At 33.9% G+C, this 22,145-nt stretch overlaps 1 long non-coding RNA gene across 1 annotated transcript; it reads right to left on the bottom strand.

Moving 5' to 3' along the window:
• Nucleotides 1-279: 279 nt before the first annotated feature.
• On the bottom strand, nt 280-21,079 carry LOC127172479 (uncharacterized). The gene is made up of 3 exons (XR_007828630.1): nt 20,857-21,079; nt 12,054-12,128; nt 280-758 (listed from the first exon to the last, which is right to left on the bottom strand). It is a non-coding gene; the product is annotated as an uncharacterized LOC127172479 (long non-coding RNA).
• Nucleotides 21,080-22,145: the final 1,066 nt, after the last annotated feature.

Below are 22,145 nucleotides of genomic sequence, written 5' to 3'. Positions count from 1 at the left end.
CATTGGGTTTTATAACACATCATGTGTACTTAAGTATGAAGGCTATATTAATATCATTCATTCATGCAAACTGACATGCTCTTATGATGTGTGACATTTGGACTGTTGAGTTGATAAATTGACACGCACACACCTGAACAATGGCATAAAAAAGAAACTCAAACATATTTGAATTTAAATATAAGAGTTTATTTAAAAAATCTTTATACATCATCATAAAAATATACATGCATATAAAACATTTTTTTTAAAAAGCATATGCATTGTGTTAAATATAATGTTTATTTATTTATTTATATTCAAACTTCTTAGTATGGTCATATATATAATGGCTGTTAAATCGATTAATGCTGATTAATCGCATCCAAAATAAAAGTTTGTGTTTACATTATATATATATATATATATATATATATATATAAATACACATACATATATATATTTACATGTACATATATTCATATTTAATACGTATAAATATATATTACATATATTTCTTAAATATATATGTATATGTACGAGTGTGTATTTATATATACATGTACACAGTAAACATGTATAATGTAAACACAAACTTTTATTTTGGATGTGATTAATCAGCATTAATCAAGATATATATATTATTATTATTAATATTATACATTTTACCCTTTCATTGAATCATCCTCGTCATCTTCATATGATGATCTGTGAGCTCTGTGTATCCAGATCACATCCTTCCCATGATTCCTGTAGCCTCCTTTATTGGTCCGCCGACCCTAAAAAGACAAAAATAATGCACTATGAATGTAATGTACAAACAGTTTCAAAGTACATACATGTGGTGGCTCTAGTTAAAGACTGTGTGATGCTCCAATCTGAGCGCTGTGTAATTAATGAACACACTGTGATTAATTCCGGAGGAAGTTTTGTAGAGGAAACTGAATTCTTGATGTACTGCTATCCACTTCCACAGAAGACAAATACGAGCTTGACGGATCCGCAGAAACTCGTTTTCTACCATTCCTTTGCATTTGTCTAATTTTTTCTATTCTGAAAAATTGTGTCCGCTTGGCCTTTGGCTATGGTGAGCTCGCCGTTACATTAGACGTGGGAATGAGATGCGGAAATATTCATTTCTGAGTGAAATTAAACCATCGTTGATCACGATGAGGGATTTAACTCTTTAATTACAGTCAGGATATAAATTTATCAATGTATCATGCTTTTTTCTTTTTTAGTTCAGCGGACTCTGTGTTGTGTCAGGTGTATGAAACGCCTTTGGACTGCGATGAAGAAATATATTGCTTAGCTGAAGCCAACATGAGAAGCTTTTACAGGTACAAATGCTATTTTAAGGGCTATGAATCTGAGTGTGTGTGTGCTCACAGAAGGAGTCAGTCTTGTTAACACATCGTGATTTCACACCTAACCACCGCCATCCTTTCAGTGAGCGAGATGTGTGTGTGTGTGTGTGTGTGTGTGTGTGAGCAAAATGCGCAAATCTACTTGATGCAGTTGAGTCACAAATATCTCTTAAATGTTAAGAATCTGAAGTGCTTATGGCCTCTTGATTCTTTTCAGATCATTGCATACTTGTCTGATACATAACTTGACTAAGAAGGTATTTCCGTTATCTTTTTAGAGACATATTTGCAATATTTATTCCCATTAGTAATAAGAACATTTTAGATTAGTCAGAAAATTAATTGCATTAATTCATTAAATAAATGATCATATAAATTCCCTTTTAATAATAAACAGTGTTATTTAAGTGCCATTGAGATACTAATATATTTTTATTAATATTTTGAATTTTTTATTCCATTTCAATTTGAATTTTTGTAAAAAAATTTTGTAATTTGCCTGTCTGTGTGTGTGTGTGTGTTTTGTTAAGTTATTCGGTTAAGTTTAGTTATTTTAGTACATCAAATTAATAAGAAATGGTGAAATAAAAAGGTTTTATGTAATATTATGTCATTTAATAGTTATTATTTTAGTTTTTTAGTTTTAGTTAACTATAAGTAAAAATTTGTGTAAAAACTTTTAAAACATAAATTAAAAAATCATTTTTAAATTTAGTTACATGTTTTAGTTTTAGTTATTTTAGTACATCAAATAAACTCAATTAAAAATAGAAATGGTGAAATAAATTTTTTAAAATTAATATTATGTCAGTTAATAGTTATTTTTAGTTATTTTAGTTTTTTAGTTTTAGTTCACTATATCTAAATTATGTAAATAATATTTTAAATGGTAAATAACATTTTAATTTTAATAAGTAATTTAATTTTAGTTATTTATTTTAATTTGGTTTTTAGTTTTCGTCAACTATAACAAATTTTATGTAATTAAAATTTTAATTTTTAAAATTAATTGTAATTATTTTTTACATTTTTTTAATAAAAAAAATGTGTTAAATTTTTATTTAAAATCTGTTATTTAAATTTTAGTTACGTTAGTACATTAAATTAAACTAAATTAAAACAAGAAATGGTGAAAAAGTTTTTTTTTTTTAGTATTATGTCAGTTAATATTTACTTTTTTTGTTATTTTAGTTATTAATTTTAGTTACATTTTAGTTAATTTGGCTGTGTTTTAGTTTTAGTTATTTGTTTTAGTTATTTTAGTACATCAAATTAAACTAAATTGAAATAATAAATGGTGAAATAAAAAGTTTTTTTTAATTAATATTATGTCAGTTAATAGTTATTTTTAGTTATTTTATTTTTTTCGTTCACTAACATTTTATGTAAATAATTTTTTAATTTAGTTACATTTATACTAAGTTTTAGTTATTTTAGTACATTAAATTAAACTAAATTAAACAAGAAATGGTGAAATAAAAATGTTTTTATTTAATATTATGTCAGTTAATAGTTCTTTTTTTGTTGTTATGTTAGTCTTTTAGTTTTAGTTAACTTTAAAAACTCTGATAATGAACATAAAATTATGACTATACAATATATAACTATGCAAATATTCTTAATTATTGCTCTTTTAAATTTAAAATTGGTTGTTCCATTCTCTTATTATTTTATGGCCTTTTTGATGTTTGTATTTAATTGATCATACATCAAGTTGTGTTTTATATCTCTGTTATCCTCTAAATCCTATGTGTGCGTCTGTATGTCTTTCCTACACAGCCCTGACATTGTAAGACTAATTTAATGTATCAATTATTCTTATGCTAATTAGGGTACAGTTTCCCAAGGTTAGCATCACAGATGGCAACAAAACCTCACATGCATCTCGTCTCCTTTTACTCTCTGTCAAACTGTCTCACAAAGCCTGGAAGAACTGAGCAACAATATTTGCATACTTTTGTCCACTCTAATCCAGCATATCGCATACAACACTGGTGTAGTGTAACACCACCACCCCCTCCGATGACACACACACACAACCAAACACACACACATGCCTTTCTTTTCATTGTGCTTTGCTAGCTTATGTCATTTTCTCAAGTCTGAATCCTCCATACAGCAGTCACAAGGGAGGCAGCTTGAGAAAGTGATGTCATAATTATGTTTATCTCTTAGTTGATGCCAAACGGCAACCGTGAGGTCACAACAACAGGAAGTGTAGCCATAAAACTCTCATTTCAAGGAATAATGCCAGCAAATATTTGAAATACAATTTTTAACAAATAAATCTGGGCGAATGTATATGATTATACATATATGTGACCATGGACCACAAAACCAGTCATAAGGATCAATTTTATGAAAGCTGAATAAATAAGTTTTCCATTGATGTATGGTTTGTTAGGATAGGACAATATTTGGCTGAGATAGAACTATTTGAAAATCTAAAATCTGAGGGTGGTAAAAAAATCAAAATACTGAGAAAATAAGTGTTGATATATTTACATTGATATATCTTCATGGACCATGATTTTTATTTAATATCCTTTACGTAACATTTTAACTGATGTAATAATAATAATAATAATAATAATAATAATAACAATGATAATAATAATATCAATAAAATTTTATGATTACAAATTTTAGCATATACAGTATATTTTAAGATAATATATATAAGATACATTTTAAGATAAATTTCAAAATTGTCTTATTGTCAATTATTTATAAGTATGTATTATTGAAAAGAATAAAAATTCTATAAAAATGCAATATATACACACATTTACCAAAAAAAAAAAAAAAATACAATTATAAAATTGGTGCTCATACTGTATATATTACATTTTTATCAGTAAAAAAAATTCCTATAAAGAAATATTTACTAAATAAAATAAAATAAAATAAAAATAAAATTAGTTGATTAATTGATGGACAGACTTATATGGACAGTTAATTATTCATTTAAATTATTTTAAATCACATCACAAATGATTATGTTTCTGGTCTTGTTGTAAATAGTTAATATTATAGTTAATAAGATATTCTAAAGAAGAAAAATATATGTAAAAACATAATATATACCCGTGCTACTTAAGACTGATTTGTGGTCCAGGGTCATGACCCTGGACCACAAATCAGTCTTAAGTAGCACGGGTATATTTCTAGCAATAGCTAAAAATAAATATGGGTCAAAATTATCAAATTTTCTTTTATGCCAAAAATCATTAGGATATTAAGTAAAGATCATATTCCATTAAGATATTTTGTAAATTTCCTACCATAAATATATTAAAACTTAATTTCTGATTAGTAATATGCATTGCCAAGAACTTCATTTGGATAACTTTAAAGGCGATTTTCTCAATATTTTGATTTTTTTCCACCCTGACCTATCCTAACAAACCAAAAATAAATGGAAAGCTTATTTACCCAGCTTTCCTGATGTATAAATCTCAGTTTCAAAAAACTGACCCTTAAGACTGGTTTCGCGGTCGATATATGGGAAGCAAATTTTATTTATTTTATTTTAACATCAAAATCAAAATTTGTTATATTTACTAAAAACCTATAACGTTTTTGGTCTTATTGCAAAGTATTCATAAGCGCATATTATTCTAAAGAAATGCATGTTCATTGCACATATTATTATTTTAAAACTAAGTTATTCAGCTGTGCACAATATTGTATATTAGAACAAAAGTTTTTGTCGTTTTTTTAAACTAAATTTAATATTTTTTCTGCCTCTGATGCCTTTTCTGTTGATGTAAACAGGGTGAAGTAAATCAAATTAACCAGTTATATCACAGGCACTTTTCACAACCCAATCAAATGTTATATCTCGGGCCTTACGTAGTCTTTTACATTGCATTATGCAGGATCTGGAGTCCCCTATAACCTCTGTCTGTACACAAGGTTCAGCTAAGCTCGTGTGAACTCATTAGGGAACATTATCTGAGACCAACGAACCTCAAAATATCTCCAACAATGGAGCTAATCACAAACCAGAGCGCCGAGTTCCCTTTCTCTGAGCCTTGTCCTGGTTTAATGGCTCGGGGTGGCGGACGCTAGCTTCTCTTTTCCCATTTCCCACACTAGCCAAATTTTATCCCCACAAGAACGATGCGTTTTCGACCCAATGTGCTCTCTGAGATAACAGAGATACCACCGACCGAAGCAATGGCACGAAAGAGCGTCCATTTTCCCACACACAAAATAGTAGATAAATGGTTCGCAGCGCTCAGAAATTTCCCAGATTCTAAAACGAACAAAAGACCCCCATTTTCAGCACATACATACTCATTAAACACACATATAGAGGGCATGTCATGACTTAAGGAGAGATTTTATGCCTGCCGTGCCTTACTATTATGTAAAATTAGGTGGGGGAGAGAACAGGAAGATGAAAGGGTTTTGGGGGGAAATTATGCTTGCGCCAAACTCATCCACTGTCTAATTACAGTAACATGCTTTCTTCATGGGAGAGTATTACATGAACCCCTCTCTCTCTCTCTCTTTCTCTCTGTCGAGTGCTTAGAATAAAAACTAGTGCATATGTGTGCCAGATTTGTCCATCCAGACAGATGAATCAATAATTCTCTGAATCAGGAGGTCACATACACAAGAAACAAGATTTTTCTGTGATGTTTCCACGGAATTTAAGTGTTTACTGTTTTGTTAAGTCATCATTTTGTCATAGGGATCGTTAACTGAAATATTTGCATTTCTAATTCATACGTTTCATATTATCATAACTAGTCCTAGCTCAGGTATATTTGTAGCAATAGCCAAAATACATTATATGGGTCAAAATTATCGATTTTTCGTTTATACCAAAAATCATTAGGATATTAAGTAAAGATCATGTTCCATGAAGATGTTTTGTAAATTTCCTACTGCAAATATATCAAAACTTAATTTTTGTTTAATAATATGCATTGCTAAGAACTTCATTTGGTCAGGTTTAAAGGCGATTTTCTCAATTTTTTTTATTTTTTTGCACCCTCAGATTCCAGATTTTCAAATAGTTGTATCACGGCCAAATATTAAAGATTATTAAAGATTATTTACTCAGCTTTCAGATGATGTATAACTCCCAATTATGACTGTTTTTTTGGTCCAGGGTCACAAGTATCTTGAGTTATGAAAAATCTTGAGGTAATACCAGTCTTGTTGAGCATTGTTTTTACAGTGTTTTCCCTGTAGTCTTACACCAGTTTTTATTTTGTACCAATTTAACTAGCATGTTTAATAAACTGAAAGTAAAATATGAATTTTATGCTGATGTAAAACAACGCAAATTTATGTAACATTATATTAGAGTCTATCGGTTTGTGTAGCGGTCGAAATATAAAACTGCACGTTGCTTGCGGAGAAATATTGCTTTAGAAATTACGTGCACTCGCTTCTGCGTGTGTTGGTACCGGTGTACCGATAGTTACGGGTGATATAACGATATATAACAACCGGAGCATATTTTCTTCATGGTCGGACATAAACACGCACAGACAAATAACGGAAGTAGGCGATTTCCCGGCAAATCCGGCCCGACATCTATAAAATATTATTATAGGCTTATTGTAGGCTTACCATGATCAATCGTGGTGAGACAAAAACACGGTTTGGAAGATGGATTGTAGTGTACTCGCTTATTAATGACATTCTGTTCATTTCTAACAAAAAAACACGTTTTTGCTTATTTGCGTGATGTAAACATGCACGGACGAATGGCGGAAGTAGTAACTTTATCGTCCCTAGGCTTACCATAATAAATCCGGGTGAGACAAAAACACAGCTTGAAAGCCAAATTTTTAGTGTACTCGCTCAGTAATGACATTTTTCCCAGTAACAAAATGAAAATAGGATATATGCGACTTTAGACCACAAAACCAGTCATAAAGGTTCATTTTTCTGAATAAATAAGCTTTCAAGTGATGTATGGTTTGTAAGGATAGTATAATATTTGGCCGAGATACAGCTATTTGAAAATCTGGAATCTGAGGGTACAGAAAAATCTAAATATTGAGAAAATCACCTTTAAAGTTATCCAAATTACGTTCTTAGCAATATTACTAATTAAAAAATAAGTTCTGATATATTTGCGGTAGGAAATTTATAAAGTATCTTCATGGAACATGATCTTTACTTAATATCCTAATGATTTTTGGCATAAAAGATTTTGACCCATTCAGTGTATTGATACATATATATACGTGCTACTTAAGACTGGTTTTGTGGTCCAGGGTCCACATAATTCATGTAGACACTGTCTGGATTTTACTGATATTGGTTAAAGATGACCAAAAATCCCTTTTCTAATTGATGTTCATGTCATCCTCTCCTGTTCCGAACCTCCCCCCCCTCCAGGCTTCCGTGAGATTTTGACGTGAAGATGTCATGACAAGCTTGGCCTTTCTCTCTTTCCTGCGGCTTGTGCGGCCCACGGCCAAAAGGTTTTGTGGCGGAGAGACTGTGAGAGGCCTGTTCCTCTCCCCCTCCGCTCGGCTTTACCCCTCTGGTTCCCATCCGCTTCCGAAGCTCTTAACAGCCCGAGCCGAGAGCTCGTAACCCCCAGCACACCCTAATGAGAGACCCGGGGACAATGCTGGCATTGTTTGGTACCTCAGCCCAAGAACAATGGATGTTTACCCAAGCAGTTGTCCGACCCAAACTCTACCGTTGATTACTGTTGGGTCTCCTGATTAACTCTGCTCCTCGCCCCAGCACAATGGACCCTTTGACTGGGCCACCGTAAGCCCCCTCCAATTTGTCCTCCCCTCCTTCACTTTTTCTCTCCATCGCCACTCTTAACACAGAACTCCATCATGGGACCCGAGAGAGAACAGCGTCTCTCATAGGGCTGAAATACTGCTGCTTAATCGCCACTCACTTCAGCAGAGAGACGTTAAAAGAGGAATGAAAACTGACTGGAAATAGACAAGTATGGATTTGAACCTGAATATTGTTTAAAAAAAGTGTTCCAAAATAATTTAGCATCCCTAAAATTAGGCCTTCGTGCTTCAAAACATGGTTTTGATACATCCTCTGCACATAAAAGGTTTTCTGAGACTATCAAGTGAAAATGCTTCTTAGTAATCTAATATACGTTTAGCAGAGCTTGTTATAAGCTTGTAAAACTGCTGTCTGCCAATGCAAAAAGATATGTTGCATTGCTATACAAGTCATTCGAATGCATAACATTTAAAATGCATAAAAGTTTGGGGTTAGTACGATTTTTGTTTGTTTTATCTTTTATGCTCACCAAGGCTGCAATTCAACCAAAAATACAGTAAAAATAGTAATATTGTGGAATATTATTACAAATATATTTTATATTACAAGTATATTTTAATATATATAAAATGTCATTTATTTCTGTGCTTTAGCAGATTTTTTCAGTCACATGATCTTTCACAAATAATATGCTGTTTGCTGCATTTTTATCATTATCGGTGTTTAAAAGGTTGTTCTGCTTTACTCTGTGACACATTTTTGGCAGAATTCTATAGACAGTTCAAAATTTAAATAAAATGCGTAGCATTATACATTTCTTTATTGTCAATTTGAATCAATTTAATGAATGCATTCATTCAATGCAATTGCTTAATAAAAGTATTAATTTCTTAAAACTGACTGACCCAATACTTTTGAACAGCATATTTGAATACTGTACGCTACTGTACACAGCATACATTATAGCAACAGAAATAATTTTATATCATTTAAATCTAACAGAGATTGCATGTTATAGCTATACTGTTTCAGAATATACTCAAAATGGTTTCTGTTCGCTTACACTTGTTTTTGTATATTTGACCTTAGACTACAAAACCTTAAGTTGTAAATAGCACCGGTATATTTGTACCAATAGCCAAAATTATATTGTATGTGTCAAAATTATAGATTTTTCTTTTATGCCATAAATCATTACGATGTTTAGTAAAGGTCACGTTCCATGCAGATATTTTGTAAATTTCCTACCGTTAATATATCAAAACTTAATTTTTGATTAGTAATATGCATTGCTAAGAACTTCATTTGGACAACTTTACACGATTTTTTACACTTTCAGATTCAAGATATTCAAACAGTTGTATCTCAGCCAAATATGCTCCTATTCTAACAAACGATACATCAATTGAAATTATTTATTCAACTTTCAGAATATGTAGAAATCTCAATTTTAAAAAAAAAAATTTACCCGGTTTTGTGGTCCAGCGTCGCATATATAAATTGATGCAGCTATGCTTGATCAATAATTCGGATGCAAACTTTCACACAACATATTTCAGATGTAAACAAATGGGTAAATAGGTTATCTATGTAATCCTGATATTATAGAGCATCACTTCTTCACATCACTGCAGTGAATTTGCACTGGAATGGTTCTCAAACTTTGTGCAAAATGCATTTAACCCAGATAACAAGGAAACATGAGATCTGTTAGGCTTAAACTCAATGCATCTTCTAAACCGGTCAATAAAGATGAATTCTTGCATCCAAGCTCAGTTTAATTTCTCATGCATACTGCATGATATCAAAACGCCATTGCAATTCATTAACGTGTCAAATGAATTAACAAATAACCCTGAAAACGTTCACTACATGAACTGAATTTCAAAAAACACTTGCTTTTTGAAATAACGTGCAGGTCTGCAGTGTGTGTTTCTATGGCCGTCAGCACTGCGACATGCACACACACACACTCACACACTGCGCTGAACGTCTGCAGTCGGCCCATCTGCCCAGCAGAGCTGCTGCTCAGCATCCAAGGCTCCGATATATTCAGATGAGGCCCGTGCAGATTAATAAATCATTAAGACGGTGCTGTCTATAACGGCCCCATTCACACGCTCTCCGGACACCGTGTGTCTGCTGCGAGCTCGGCATTAGACATGCAAGAATGTTAATGTCGACACGCATTATAAGAAGCTTGTGAGGCGTCTGTCTGCACGCTGGGCCTGTGCACATCTCACCATATTGTGTCTGAGAGAGAAGCCCCTCTCGTCTGGGGTAAGAAAACCCACTTTTAATGTGGGAAAGGATAGGCGTGCTGATAAACATACAGAACATGTGGCCAAAATATAAAACATCTTGTGCAAAAAAAACAAAAATCTGGTTTAAGAATGTAATATTTATTTTCATTTTAATAACACTGAGATTCTTTTTTATTTTTCATGAATTTTTTTTAAGTTTTAGTTATTTTGTTGTGTTTTTGTCTATATATTGTAGTTTTAATATAGTTTTAGTTCTAGTTATTTTAGTACATCAAGTTAAACTAAATTAAAATTAAAATTAATATTATATTATATAATATTATATTATACTATATTATTATATTATATTATAATTTCGGTCAACATTTATTTCATTTCCAGTAATGAAAATGGTTTTAGTTTCATTTATGGTTTTAGTTAACTAAAATACATTTAAAAAATAGGAAAAAAATGCACATGCACAAGCTGTAAAAGAAAATATATTTATATCAGGGTTATTATAGTTAACAACCCTAATATAAATACATGCATTTTCCTGTACAGCTTGTGTGTGTGATTTTTTTTCTTTAAATTAGCCAAATATATTTCCCACAAAGATGGATAATTTAATGTTTCTTCCTTTTTCTGTATTTTTCTTTACGTAAAAACAGCGCACAGGAAAAGACACCTGTTTTTCTTTTTTGTTCTCTTTTCTTGTCCATTCAAAGCATTTTGTCTCCTGCTTAACCCAGCACTTTAAGTACACAGTGAGGGGGATGATTGCATCACAAAGGAAAGCACCAAGTCCATACCCCTATTTTGGCTTTGCAATTTGCATGCATTTGCATGATTTTATTATGCACATGCCTTTTGTTCCCTGGGTGGGAACCATGGAAAAAAAAAAAAAAAAAGATGAAGCCCGCGCAAATCCACCTCACACACGAAAATACACATTTACGGTTGGATAGAAAGATTTTGATGAAAGCTGGGCTGCTAATATTTACACAGCGGTGCACATTTAACAACAATCAACAAATTAGCTGCAAAAAAAAATATTAATATATTTATTTGTGGATTGTTTTGGTGTTGCTTATTGATATTTGCATGCTGTTTTATTCTATTATTAATCCTATTTCTGCAAACACACACACACCAAATGCTTTCGGGTTCGTGCAGACCCACCGTTTCATAATTATAATCTAAATATCACATCATTAGCGTCTGCTATCACGGAGAACTTCAATGGGAGTCTAATGTAACAGTCCAATTCGACCGACTTGATTTGAAGAAATAGGTCAGGGATTTAATGTTGCCTTTGGCCTGGTTTTCTAAACCACCCTGATTCAGACACACACACACATACACACACCATGATTGTTGAGTCTTCTGGCTCGACAAACATTTCTTCTGACCAAGATAAGTCTTTTTCTTTTTTCTTTTTTTTTCGAACACATCAATGACATTAACACTGCAACGTATCATTAATATTTACAGCCGGTGTGTCTCCCACCTTTAACCCCTCACCAATATTATTTGATGTTTATTTTTGCACTCACGTTTTTGATCATTTGCATGCATATCTTTGTGCTTTTGGATTTGTATGCAATTGGAAAACAAACCTCAGATGTGCTACGAGCATCTTCTGCAAACACACACATGTGCATGTGTCTATGAATGGTCCGCAGAGGATGTTCACATCCCTTTTTCTGGCCTCTGGCTCTCCACTCACCTCATGTTGCATCAGCCTCATGAGGCAGCGCTGCCTCCACTTCCTCCTGCGGGCGACTCCGAGCTACAGCTGCCTCTAACACACACAGAAACACAGAGATTTCACATTACACCCACAATAAAGGCACATACTATTCTGTTAGCTTTACTACATAATGGTGAGCACAGTGCATTGTATTTAGAGGTACGTATAATGTCTAGATTTACATTTGACATACATTTTTATCCAAAGCAACTTAAATTGGATTTAAAGAACACATCTGGTCAGTCCATGCTTTCCAGGGGAATCGAACCTATGACCTATTGTTTGAGCGACATTTTATTTACCCCATACAAGCAAATTTAATGCAAATGTATGCAATCACTTTTAATGGACATTATTTGATTGTAGTTTTGATTGTAGTAGCCACTAGCAAAATCTATTCACACTTAAGCCACTGCTGTGACTCAAAATTCCGTTCTGATATGTATGCACTTAAAATGAATTTTGGGTGAAATAAGAAACTAGTTAAAGATGTCATAAAACACCTTTTGTCGCTGTAGAAATGCAGAACTAATATCTTTATCCATACAGTCTTTATGTGGTTTATACATGCAATGACACTCTATAATGTTGAGCTCAATGTCTCATATTTAGAGGTACATATAATGTCTAGATTTATATTTTCCATACATTTTTGGACATGCATTTTTACATTTTTTAATTTTTCAGTTCATGCATTACTGAGGAATCGAACCCATGACCTATGGTTTGAGCAACATTTTATTTACTCCATACATGCAATTTTAATGCAAATGCAATCACCTTTAATGGATATAATTATAATTGTAGTTGAGAAGAAAGAATAAAAGCCACTAGCAAAATCTATTCACACTTAAACCACTGATCTGACTCCAAATTCCTCTCTGGAATCACTGTCCTATGACATGTTGAACATATCTGAAATGTGCACATGGAAAATGTGCACACTGTTCTGATATGTATGCACTAAAAATGAATTTTGGGTAAAATTTGAAACATTTGAAAAATTTGTTTTTAAGCGAAATAAGTCATAAAACACTTGTTTTCGCTGTAGAAAGAACTAACATCTTTATTCACATGGTCTTCACATGCAACGACATTTTATAATGGTGAGCTCAATGTCTCATATTTAGAGGTACATATAACATCTAGATTTACATTTTCCATACATTTTTTACATTTTTAAATTTTTCAGTTCATGCATTCCTGGGGAATTGAACCTATGACCTACTGCTTGAGCTACATTTTATTAACGCCATACAATTTTTAATGCAAATTTATGCAATCACTTTTAATGAACATTATTTGATTGTAGGTGAAAAGAAAAAATAAAGGCCCCTAGCAAAATCTATTCATGTTTAAGCTACCGATGCAACTCTGGTATCACTGTACTATAAAAATGTTGAACATGTTTGAAATGTGCACATGGAAATTTGTGCACTATTTTGATATTTAGGCACTAAAAAAGATTTCTGGGTGAAATATAAAACCACCTTTTAAGCTAAAGAAGCCATAAAACATTTGTTTTTGCTTTAGAAAAGCAGAACTACAATATCTTCACTTATATAGATTTTTCAGTTCATGCATGCCTGAGGAATCGAACCCAAGACCCACCAGTTGAGCTACATTTGATTTATGCCATGCCAGGCAACTATTTAATGCCATTTTATGCAATAACCTTTAATGGATAGTATTTAGTTGTGGTCAGAAAGAAAGAATAAACACCACTTGCAAAATCTGTTCATGCTTAAGCACCGATGTGACTCTAAAAGTGATCAATATTCCTCTCTGGTATCACTGTACTATGAAATATTGAAAATGTTTGAAATGTGCACATGGACAATGTGTGCACTGTTCTGATATGCATTTAAAATGAAGTTTTGGTGAAATATATAACTAATTTTTTAAGCTAAGGAACTTAAAAAAAAAAGTTTTTGCTGAACATCCATGGTTTATGCATGCAACAAGACTCTGGATAATAGTGAGGCACCTATAATGTCTAAATTTACATTTGCTATACAATTTTATACAAAACAACTTAAGTTGGATTAAAAAAAAAAAAAAAAAAATCACCATTTCATGCTATCCTCGGAAATCGAACCAATGACCTACTGCAGAGCTACATTTTATACACACCATATCAGGCAATTTTAAATGATGTAACTCAAAAAGTGATCAAAATTCCTCTCTGGTATCACTACTATTAAATGTTTTATATTGTTTTTACAGTGCATAAGTATCAACGGCACCTATTGCATGAATATCTTAAATTTGTAAATTATTAATGCCATTTCTCATGTCTGCCATCAATCTGTGCTCATTCTGTTCATATTTCATGCATACCACTGATGTGACTCTAAAAGTGATCAAAATTCCTCTCTTCGGTATTACCGTACTATGAAATGCTGAGCATGTTTGAAATGTGTGCACTGATCTAATATGCATGCATTTAAAATGCATTTAGGGTGAAATATAAAACTAGTGTTTAAGCTATAAAATGTTTTATTTATGTCTTTTAAAGTGGTTTATACATGCAACAAGACTATATATAATGGTGAGCTTGTTTTCTCATATTCAGAGGTACATATAATATTTAATCTACATATAATTTTTACATTTACATTTGCCATACATTTTTATCCTTAAATGGCATTCAAACAATACATTTGATCATTTCATGCATTTTTGGGGAATTGAACCCATGACCTACTGTTTAAGCTACATTTTATTTACGCAACACCAGGCAATTTTATGCAATAACTTTTAACTTACAGCATTTGATTGCTCTAAAAGAAAGAATAGAGGCCACAAGCTAAATCTGTTCATGGTTAAGATATGTTTCACAAGTGCATAAGTATCAGCGGCACCTATTATTTCATGAATATCTTAAATCTGAATGAATTATTAACAGCGTTTCTCATGTCTGCCATCTATCTGTACTTCCTCCGTTCATATTTCATGCATGCCACTGACTCTAAAAGTGATCAAAATTCCTCTCTTTGGTATCACTGTACTGAAATGCTGAGCATGTGTGCACTACTGATATGTATGCAAATATAAAAGTAACGTGCAAGCTTAAGAAGTCAAAAACCACATATTTGTTTTCACTGTAGAAAAGCAGAACTATCTTCATCCGTACTGTGTTTTTACTGTACACGCGACGCCGAATCAAAACACGAGATGCCAAACGTTCATCAAAAGCGGCTCTCCTGAGAATCTCCAGGCAGTGTGATTACCACCAATCATACGCTGGAGCTCAGGGTGCTAAACCAATGAAAATGGTGCTAATTAGAAAATTGGTATTCATGGTAACGGGCAGCCATTGTGCTGTGACATATGCAAAGCGCGCGACGTGTATGTGTGTGTGTGTGTGTGTGTGTGTGTGTGAGAGTGTGTGCCAGCAGACATTTTGGGATTGCCCTCTCAGTCTCCACTGCCAAAGCCATAAGATGGTGGCAAACAGGAGGCATCGCTTCCACGGTGGACAATGATGTGTTTGGAGATGCCCATGAACCGCTGACGGTTAATCAAAGCGATCATTTTCAAATTAAGACTTTGCAACATCACACAAATTAGTGCTTTTATTGTCTTTCCTGCAGGTTTATTTTAATATTAGATTCTCAAGTGAATGTTAGTTTGTCAGAATATTTTGTCATTTAATTACAATCCAAAGATTTAATGCTAGCAGTAATTCCACGGTTAATTCTGTTTTATTCGGTCTTGCTGTCTGTTTGCCCTCAACTGAAGGAAAGCAGCTCCTCGTGTCTCTCCATCAAAATCCCAGAGTCTCTCAGTAAATTAGCAGTCTCGTTGTATTAATGAGCCGACTCGACGTTTATGAAGTACAAAGTCATTTGCAGATTGCGCTATCAGCTGTTTTCGAAAACATTAGGAGATTTGTTATAAATCAGAGATGGAAACACAATTACAGGATATCAGGATTTGAAATTTCCTCTCAGTGTATTTGTAGCCTATTCATTCAAGAAAAATCAGCTTGTGAAATACAGCTGATCTTTATGAACAACTGCTGTGGTTCAGTATTAATATCCTTTAGTGTTGATGACAGATTATGTTCTCATTATAAATTGCTCTCAGAAGATCTGAGATAGAAATATATCTGACTAAAGCACAGTAACGCGAGGTGATTCTCATTACACTTATTGCAGCTATAGACACACTGGCACCTCCGGCTCATATAGAGAGTCAGCTCGCCTCATCATCTCCATGGAAACTCCAATCAGCTCAAGAGCTCATCACACATGACAGATTTGCCAAAAGTGGGCGGGAACATCATAACCGCAGGTTGATTAGCAGATATTCTTGTGATCTTATGCTCTCTCTCTCTTTCACCACTAAATTATTTACAGTTTCTTTATTTAGCTCAGGTGTTGAAATAGGAAGTGGCAAAATTGTCAGTGATTATATTACATTTTTCTCATTTGAATATTCATAAGAAGTCATGTTATGCCTTCCTCACACCAAAACCAATGAATAATAATAAATAAATTAATAGTTTCTTCTCTTTTGAAGCAAACAGGTTCCTAAATATTCTGGAAATACATTTGATTTTTGTTTTTTTAAGTTCTGTCTTCTTTTTTAGCTCGAGTCCTCAGTGTGACCTCAAGTGGTGACCCGTCTGACCTCTCACGCCCTCTGTCCCAAAGGAATCAAAGTTCAGAGTTCAGCATGTGCTTCATGGTCAAATTCAAGTTCAAGATGACCATCAAAACTGATTGCATATGCTAAAATATGCAATACAGCAATAGATATGATGAGAAACAATGTCAATATCATTGCACAGCACCCAGAAACACCAAAGACTATATCTTCTATCAGAAGCGTTGCAGTGGCACAGAGTGAAATTGTCTAATAAAATATATTTTTTTAATGAAAATTTAATATTTTTATTATGCAGTAAATACAAAATAATAAAAAAAAAAGTAGCAGAAAACACTCTGATAACGCAAAAACGACTTTTTAAAATAAAATCAAAAGAAATGGCTTGCACTGAAAATTTTGGGAATTCTCCATTCTGTTTAAATTACAAATTATGAGATGATTCATTATTTAGATTTATTGTAAAATAAATTTCATATGTATTTTCTCCAAAAACTGTAAGGTAATTCATACTTACTACTTACAAAAACATATGTGACCCAGAACATTAAGTCTTAAGTAGCACTGGCATGTTTGTATTGTATGGGTCAAAATTATCGATTTTTCTTTTATGCCAAAAATTATTAGGATATTAAGTAAAGATCATGTTTCACGAAGACATTGTGTAAATGTCCTACCATAAATATATCAAAATTACATTTTTGATTAGTAATATGCATTGCTAAGAACTTCATTTGGACAACTTTAAAGGCGATTTTCTCAATATTTCGAATTTAAGTTCTAGATTTTCAAATAGTTGTATCTCGGCCAAATATTGTTCTATCCTAACAAACCATACATCAACGAAAAGCTTATTTAGTCAGCTTTCAGATGTCTAAACCTCAATTTAAAAAAAAAATTACCCTTATGACTGGCTTTGTGTGGTCCAGGATCACATATTATTAAAAAATAAACACATGTATCACTTTGTTAAATGTAATATAGTCCAAAACCTCTAAGGTAATTCATACCTTTTATTTCTAAAAAATAAATAAATACATACATACATAAATACACCGTCTTTTAAAATATATATATATATATATATATATATATATATGTATTTTTTAACTTGGTGTATCTATATGAGAAACATTATATCTAATTGAGAATATTCATGAGCATGTATATATATATATATATATAATGCATAATGAGACCAAATGCCAAGAAGGATATTAAATTAAAGATCTTAAATTAATATAAAGAAGAAGGGGTTATGTTTAGGGTTTGGGTTTGAAAATATCTTTAGAAAAAAAGAAAAGAAAGAACAGAAAGTCAACTGAAAGTGAAAGAAAAACACGGTAACAATTTTTGTCAACGATATTCCTAATGTACAGCCAGCTGCTTAATGATGTGTGAGAGAGAGCCTCTAAATCAGTTGTCAGCTCTTGGGGCCTCTACGTCGGCCTAGTCGTGGATAGTTTACGAGTCGCCCGTTGATTCGTGTGTGGATGTGTAAGTACAGCATCCCGTTACACATTCCCGTCACACACAGGCTCTCCAGCATCCTCCATTCACTCCATCTCCGCCGTTCCACCCTCCACAGAGATGCAGATGAGCAGGGCGCACTTGCCCCCCCCCCCCCCCCCCTCCCCCTCGCAGGGCTGTCTGTCATATTCTGCCCCAGACAAGACATTGCCCACTTGCCCTCGAGCGTGGGAATGGGGGTCCACGGGCGTTCACATCATCTCCCCCACGTGCGCTCGACCGCATCAATTAAGGATGAGTTTCTATGCCAATTCCTTCCTCCATCCCATTATGTCCCAATTATTTCATTTGAGGAGCTTGAATAAGTCCAGAGTCAACGATACTCGGACGCACGTGGGTTCCAATGAGCTGACAACTACAACAAACTTACGCCTTTGTCTCCTACGTGCATCATCCAAACGCTTTAATTTTAGTCCTATATAACAAACAGACCATCCTGAAGCGTTTACGCCTTCAACAATATATATCTATCGCCTATATTTCACCGATTTAACGCTCCACGCTGAGATGCTGATAGAAGCGGTTCTTACTTTCGGTTATCTAGCTTTATGACGACCAGCACACTCATACAGCTAGATAACCAAAGATAACAACACGCCTCCAACGTGATGTGTCACACCACAACAAGTGCAAAATGCCCCAATTACTCCAAGTCAGCAGATGCGAGTAATTAGTTGCACGCAAAAAAAAAAAAACCCCAGAAAGTTCCTCCAAATGAGGTCGATCCCATCCAACTTGGCTCCCGCGCGTAATTGTTGAACTTCTTAATTCTCAGACCTACAAGACGCGAGCCTGCTACATCCATCCATAGCAGCGTGGATGCTTTTATTCCAGTCGGAGCTCGGCTTTGCTGGATTTACAGTGCGGTACGCATGAAATCCTGCGTATCCAGGCAAGAGAATAAACGGGCACGCAGCAAAAAACGCAAGGCAGAAAGACAGCATCGGCCACGGAGCGAGAGCTGGAGAGTAAACACATGCGTACTTGGGTTTGGGCTTCAAATATCGCTCTCGTATCATGCGTAAAATGCGCGCAGGTTTGATCCGGAGGCATTTTCGCTCTTCTTGCTCGGGGTAGCATCATGACGTCCTTATGGCACACGGATGACGTGCTCACGGATGACAGGACTGACGCACTCAATGAGCTCCAGCTCTAGTGCCCAAAATGCGCACAAACCTCGTGAGGTCAGAGGTCTTGGGGTCGCGCCGAATTTAAATGTCCATTTGGAGAGACGCACGCGGTGACGCACACCGGCTTGCCCCTTTTCTGCAGTGCAATTATGAGTGTAGGATCAGAAATTAATTAACCAGGGCTAGTTGGGGTTAAAAAACGGTAGTGACTTTTTTGCCAATTCTTTTGCTTTTTTAACATTTATAGCATATTCTAAACTAGCCTACTCTTTTTAGTCATAGAGAAATATTTGTGCGCATAAAGGTAATACATGCCCTGGAAACTTCCTTCAGATGGCAAATGCTGCTCATTCATTTATAACACATCTTTTCTCTTCCAGTGGTTTAGTTTTAGACACAAGAGTGAAAGTTCAAGTTTGTTTGTTCAACAAAGTGTTCAGAAACAGCTTGTGCGGACGCTTTTAAGGCTCTGCAGTGTAATTATGAATCATAATCAATGATTATGACGAGATTAGATTCAGAAATGCTTCACTGATCTGTTGAAACGTAAACAGGCCTGTAAATATTTCAATATCGTAATGAACGAGCGTTTATGTTCTTCGGTTTATTAATACAAACGTTTCACGTTTATTAATACAAAACATAAAACTAACGCTACATAAAATATAAACAAAATTACCTATCCATTATTTCTCCATTAAATAAAGCATAATCTATATGCAAATGCTTCTAAATAGATTTTTCTCTTTGTGCATATGTATTCAGTTAATTTTAGTACACACATAATCGACACATGTTTTTCAAGCTCTGTTAGAAACTATAAATGCGTATATGAAAAGATTTCCTTAAACCTCTAAATGAGAGAAAATAAAGCAGCTGAATGAAGCAAATTAAGCATCACCTCGCTTCTCGAGGATGCAAATTACAGTAGAACAAAGGTTGAGCTTGATTTTACAGTCTTCGGAATGATTCGGAATAAAATAAAATAATTAGCAACCTCATTTTAAAGCAAAACATAATTGTATCAGTTATCTTTAATAGCAGCTCTTAATTTAACCACCCTGAAGCAATTAACCACTTAGGGTGTTCGGCGTGACGTCACACAGAGGACAATTAACACTTATTTATCTGTTATCGTTTGCTGAACAGCCAGTGATTTGCAGGTCAGCTAAGCATGTGTGTTAATAAAGTATAAAGACTTTAAATTAACAGTGAGTGTTTTAAAAAGGGCTTTTGGTAATATTTTACACAAATAAATTACATATGAATCAGTAGGCGTATTATAAGTTAAACGTTACATTAGGAAATAATTAAACATTTTAAACTGGTTTTGGAATTTTTGGTTTTTCATTTTTCTTTTTCTGACAAGGACGCCTTAGAAAACACAGGCCAGCTATTTTAAAAATGATTCTTTTTCCGTCTATGAAACTGCATTCTACACGATATTAAAGCTACTGATTTCACATGGCCTATTTTTTGCTAAATTAGAAGCATGGAGTACTTACATTCTTCTTGGGCTCCCTCATGGCATCGAAAACCCGGTCATCTGGATGTGAAACGGATAAACGAACATTCTCGGTTAGAAAGCACATCCGCGAAATCCTTGTTTGCTAAAGAGGCATCGTCGTTTGAAAGCATCTTATTCCATCCTCAGGATGAGAAGGTGTGAGGGAAGAGCAGAACTTCATCACATGGCTGCCTGAGCTCGACAGCGAATGGAAAGTGCGGCGCGAACCCTGCAAGTTTGGGGGGGTTTGGGTGGGTTTGAGTGGGTGGGGGGGCGATTTATGATCCACCCCTTCCACCTCTGCATTATACGTGCGATGAAATTAATATTTTATTCAATTGCCCAAACTTGCTCAAATTTCGCTTTAGGAGTTCTCGCTGCACTGAGCCGTTTAGGGTACAAAATGTCCAAATGATATGACCAGGTGTGACTTACCTGAATCCTGATGGGTCAAAATGGACGTGTGTTTCCAGCATGTCTTTATGCCCAAGTGTTGTCTTTCATGCGTATCCACTGACATTCTCAACAATATTAGCGTTTTAAATTCTAATAATTGTACTATTATTTTTAAAATTCTATTATTATTAATAATACCCATTAATTTTTTACCCATTTGATGCAGGACCGGAGGGGGTCACGTTCAATGACGTCGTCTTGTTTGTTACGTGCAGCCATATTTAGATACACCGAGCAAATTAGTGATGCTCAATATGCAAATCAAGCCATAATGACTACAACATTCAGACGAAACAATGTCTCGTGCAAAAAGCGTAAATTTCTAGGAAGGGTGCTGGTCTACGAGTTTATTTCTTAACCAAAAATATTCTGGATTTAAATGTCGTTGGAAAAAGGAAATCTGGGCATGTGAGAAATTAACGCCTGTTATAATCAGCTGCTTGATGTGTCTTTGTGTTTGTCACCAGGCAGAACAGCGTGTTCATTTGCTTCACAGGAGCTCATCTGTATTCTTTGAGAATTTCAAAGCACCTCAAAGTTTGTTTTTTTTTTTCCTTTCTCTTCAGCAGGTGAGTATTTTGATTTGTCTAGAACTGTTCGTTAGAATATTAAACATTCAGATTTTCATTGTTAATTATTTCTTAGAAATGAAAAGGATTTTTGTCTTGATTGAACAGCTTAGCTGTAGGAAGAACAGTCGAGTTTTATTAAAACACTTTGTGCATATTATATGCTGCAACGTTCACTGCAACTAGAACATTCGTTTATAGTATATTTATAAAGTAAGCCTAAATGGAATAAAAAGGTTTAATCTTACTAAATATAGGATGT

The sequence above is a fragment of the Labeo rohita genome, chromosome 10 (genome assembly GCF_022985175.1).
Source record: "Labeo rohita strain BAU-BD-2019 chromosome 10, IGBB_LRoh.1.0, whole genome shotgun sequence".
Classification (NCBI taxonomy): domain Eukaryota; kingdom Metazoa; phylum Chordata; class Actinopteri; order Cypriniformes; family Cyprinidae; genus Labeo; species Labeo rohita.
This window is presented reverse-complemented; position numbering and strand designations above follow the sequence as displayed.